We start from the raw sequence: 4,973 nt of genomic DNA, 5'->3' as shown, positions 1-4,973 counted from the left end.
GACTTCAGTTAAGTTGTAGCAAAACACAAGTTCTATTAGTTGCTTACAACAGCTTGACGTATCGGTTGAACCAAAGGAGAGAGCGTTCCAGTCGATTCCTGGCAAATTAAAATCACCTAAAAGTATTATTGTGTCATCATGGTTTACGTTCGTGTCCATAAAATTTCTAAGGTTAATAAGCTTGTCCACAGAGGAGTTTGGAGCTCTGTAGACACCACCGACATACACCGTGCGGTTGTTCAACATAATTTTAATCCAAACTGATTCTATGTCTTCCGGAACATCAAGTACAGAAAACAATAAAACACTTTCAACCATAATTGCCACTCCCCCACCTCTTCCGGTCCGGTCTTTTCTTATTATTGTATAATTGGGGGGGGGGGGGGGCGTGACCTCGGCATTCGATATGTCTCGATGAAGCCAAATTTCAGTAATTACCACGATATGTGGTTCATGCTCCAAGATTATGCTTTCAATGTCGGCTACTTTATTAACTTAACTCCTGGCGTTCACATTTATAATCCTAAAGCATGCATTGGGGCAGTTTTTGAGTCGCATATGACTGACCTCTGTGGGAGTATGACACTTTACTCTTCCGCCGGTAACTTCATCCCAACTGTACAGAACATCAACAATTTTAACCTTGTCGAAGATTAATTTAACTTTCAGGTCATTGTGCCTCTCTTCGTCTGATGATTTCCAATCTTTTTGCGGAGCTCAGTAACCCTTTTGGAATAATCTTCTGATATGCTTATTTTTGTATTTTTGAGCTTGTGACAGTTCTGCAAAATTTTCATCTTATCTCTGAAATCAGTTAACTTTATAATTACAGGTCGGTCCTTGCCCGGCGTTTTCTTCCCTAATCTATGAATTCTTTCGATGGAATTCCGTTTCTGTCCGAGTTTATTTTCAAATATGTCATCATTAACCTTCTTTAATAATGTTTCATGTGTTTCACGCACTTCCTCTTTTACACCTCTAACTATGGGATTGTTGCGACGAGATCGGTTTTCAAAATCATCAAGCTGCTTGGAAATGCTTCTCATGGCTGTTTCTTGACCACTAACAACGCTCTCTAAGTCGGTAAGCTTTTTACGACTTTCATCAACGCTCAGTAGTTTATTTTCCATAGCCAGAAGCCTGGCTTGTATTTCAAGAATGCGAGCTTCAGAAGATGTCAGGTTTTCCTGTATTACTGAGATTTTAGCAAGAATTTCTTTCTGCCTGTTAATCATTCCTTCGAAAATTTTTTCAGTAATAGGACCGGGGTTAGATTCAATATCTCCGGAAAGCCTGAGTTACAAGAATGCAATCGAAAAGCAGTTACATATACAATGCACAAGCCTACGTGGACACGGCAGCACTATTAAACAAAGATAATCGCTATGGAAGCCATATTTTCTTTCACTAACCTGCACAAGTAAGGGTACGTTCGGTGACATTGTCACGGCAGTGCTGCCGTGTCCACGGAAGCAGGAGCGTGCAGACGCGCCTTTTATAGCCACAGGCCTTGCTGTCCAGCGGTGGTCCCGTGATGTCAGCGTGCCCAAAGATGGTGCGCCGTATTCCATGTCCACGTGACGAAGAGAAGGCATAATCACGTCGAATGAAGATGCGCAGAACGAGTCGTACCCATGAAACCATTGCACCGCGTCGATTCCGTCAGGCTACAGGCCGTATCCGTCAGCAGGGAACGATGCCGCCTCTCCAAAGATGAAGAACAAGTAGCCAGCGTAAACCTACACAAGTAAGGGTACGTTCGGTGGCATTGTCACGACAGTGCAGCCGTGTGCACTGAAGCGGGAGCGTGCAGATGCGCCTTTTATAGCCACAGGCCTTGCTGTCCGCCGATAGTCCCGTGATGTCAGCGTGCCCAAAGATGCCGCGCCGTATTCCATGTCCACGTGTCGAAGAGAAGGCATAATCACGTCGAATGAAGATACGCAGAACCAGAGATACCCATGAAGGCATTGCGCCGCGTCGATTCCGTCAGGCTACAGGCAGTATCCGTCAACAGGGAATGATGCCGCCTCGCCGAAGACGAAGAACAAGTAGCCAGCGTAAACCTGCACAAGTAAGGGTACGTTCGGTGACATTGTCACGGCAGTGCTGCCGTGTCCACTGAGTCGTATCGTTTATAATTAACGTTTATCATCTATTTTTTTAACTTCGGTGCTTTCTCCTGCAGTCACGCTATGAACTACGACAAAATCGCCGGAATCGCTAAGCTAACTTGTGCCTTATTCGAAAGCGTTTTTTCCCGTTATGTTAGCAAACCAATCGCACTTGTGATTGCAAAATGCTTTCTGTATATTACGGAATATTTATCACTTTTTCATTTACAAGTTCCATACAAATGTATGCACTGACATCCTATGTGCTCTAGACGATCTCTCGGAATTTTTAATAACGCTCCTCCCAGTACTGTCATAGTAACAGTAGCAGCAAAACAGGAGAACTCTAAAATGATACGGTCCGGCTCGTAGCAAAGCTTGCTTTTCCGTACACGGCGCTTATTTTCATTTTTTCAAGGAGTCCTCTTCACGTTTGTCCCGAATTCTGCGGCGGCGCGCATATAACGGTGACACCGCGTATACCACGCAATGTTTTGAGGCAGTGTGAGAGGGGATGCACTAAGAAACATTAGCTAGTCTCTTCTACGAGTGAGTGGAAGCGCTGTTCTAGCACCAGAGCTGGATCTCTTTGAACAACCTGTTTAAAAGATAATCAACTGCAAGAAATGTCTCACATTTAGCCTCTGTACTGAGTGTTTGGTACTCGTGGTGATTGGCACTTGATGGTCAGGCGCAGGCAGTTAAGTGTGATACTGTTTTGTAGCGCCTGAGCATGAGCAGTACTATACTTTCCAAGGCCTTTCTTTTTGAACAAACATGGCGTTTTCGGCACACGTGTTCGGCAAAAAACCAAGAGATTGAGTATTTTGAGGCCACATTCAGCTTCATATAACTTATGGTGTTTGGATGCCATAAGAAGCCAATAAACAATAACACCAAGGACAATATAGGGGAAATTACTTGTACTTATTAATTGAATGAAAGAAATTATAAATTAATGGAAATGAAAATGGATGAAAAAACAACTGTCCGCAGGTGGGGAACGAACCCACGTCTTCGCATTACGCGTGCGATGCTCTCGCCATTGAGCTACCGCGGAGCCGTTTTGCCATGCACTTTCTGGGTTATTTATGTTTTACAACAAGAAAAAAACCCTGGGAGTGTTAGCCAGCGCCACCACTCACAAACCATAGGGCGGATGTGGAACATCCTTTCTGCCGCAGGCGTCACGAGCACGTGATCTTTTTGGGTGATGGCAACTGGTCAATAAACCCACATATGGTACCTGAAGGCATCGTTGTTGCCGGATTCGAGCCCTCGTTATGTAGTGAACGAGAAGAAAGGGAACGAGAAGAAGGGGCCCAATGGTTTGTGAGTGGTGGCGCTGGCTAAGACTCCCAGGGTTATTTCTTGTTGTAAAACATAAATACCCCAGAAAGTGGATGGGAAAACGGCTCCGCGGTAGCTCAATAGTGAGAGCGCCGCACGCGTAATGCGAAGACGTGGGTCTTAATTTTCATTAATTTATAATTTCTTTCATTCAATTAATAACTACAAGTAATTTCCCCTGTGTTGTCCTTGGTGTTAATGTTTGTTGGCTTCTTACGGCATGCTTATTAAAAATCGGGCCCCTCGGTTCATTTTATTCTTATGGTGTTTGGGAATGATAATTCAAGTCGACTGGTCACTGAACAAAGGAAGAAGCATTTTGTAAATTTCGGGCAGCGGAGTACTGTATGTTTAGACTCCGCTGATCGCGTTCTTTTAGTAGTCTGTAAAATACCTTCGTGTTGTAATGAAGCAGAGGCGCCCCTGGGTATGTGCCGACTGAAGAAGAAGACGAAGGACCGTGCCGTGATCGCGAGAGAACCCTGTGCTACAAACAGCCCTTGCATTGCCTACCTGTTCCTAGCGTTCCTAGAACGTTATCGACGACAATAAACCTCGTCGCATTTGGTGGAGGTTGCTGAGATCCTTCGCCTCGTCCTGGAGCTCCGCACTCGAACCCTGCCAACACCAACGCGATCGCCCTGCACTATGCCTGATCCAGCTACTTCGTCGCCTGCACCACCGGCTGCCACTGTCGTCTCCGCCGGCGTCCCTCTTCATCGCGATCCACCAATTTTCAGTGGGACCGCCGAACACGACGTGGAAGCCTGGCTCTCATCGTCGCTGGCGCTCCGCGCCAGCGACGATGCTCGCTTTGCTCGCATCCTTTGCTCGATCCTTCTGCTCTGAACTCACCCATTCCTTCAAAGCCTCTCCACTCAGTCCCATCTCCTTCCCGAGCTCAACTAGCATTCTCTTTTCGTCCATTATCGTCTACCACACACAAACTACGTACGGCTCTAAGATGTAACGTTAGAGCTTTGTCCTTGTCGCGGACGCCAGACAACCCTACGTCGCTGCCACTCAGTTACGCAGCCGTGGTTGCACGGCCTCCTCCGCCGCCAGCTTCCTTTTCATCGCCCATGCATCCGGCTTCATTTCCAGTTGCCCTACCGTCACCACAGTTTTTTCGTCCAACCTCGACGTGGCGCACTGAAGACAACCGGCCTATCTGCTTCGCCTGCGGCATTGCTGGCCATGTGGCGCGCTTCTGTCGCCGCCGCGCCCCAACAACGCCTACCACCTTTGAAACGCCCACCTACGCACCACAATACGCCGCCGCGTCTCCATTTTCACCGAGACGTCTTCAAACTGATCGCCGATCAGAAACTCGTCGTTCCCCTTCCCCTCGTCGGCGTTCGATTTCGCCCCTGCTTCGTCGAGCTCCCACTGAAGCGGGAAACTGACTGCTGCAGTTCCTGAGGCAAGAACTGCAAATACGTCGACGTTCCCAAGACCTCCATCTTCGCCGCAAAATGTTATTACCGTTTTTGTAGAGGGAGTACCCGC

At 47.1% G+C, this 4,973-nt stretch overlaps 1 pseudogene; it reads right to left on the bottom strand.

Annotated features, from left to right (window-relative positions):
* Window positions 1–495: 495 nt before the first annotated feature.
* On the bottom strand, window positions 496–1,571 carry LOC119439983 (uncharacterized; annotated as a pseudogene).
* Between the last annotated feature and the right edge of the window lie 3,402 nt (window positions 1,572–4,973).

The sequence above is a fragment of the Dermacentor silvarum genome, chromosome 2 (genome assembly GCF_013339745.2).
Source record: "Dermacentor silvarum isolate Dsil-2018 chromosome 2, BIME_Dsil_1.4, whole genome shotgun sequence".
Classification (NCBI taxonomy): Eukaryota; Metazoa; Arthropoda; class Arachnida; order Ixodida; family Ixodidae; genus Dermacentor; species Dermacentor silvarum.
The sequence above is the reverse complement of the archived record's forward strand: the minus strand, read 5'-3'. Positions and strand labels throughout refer to the sequence as shown.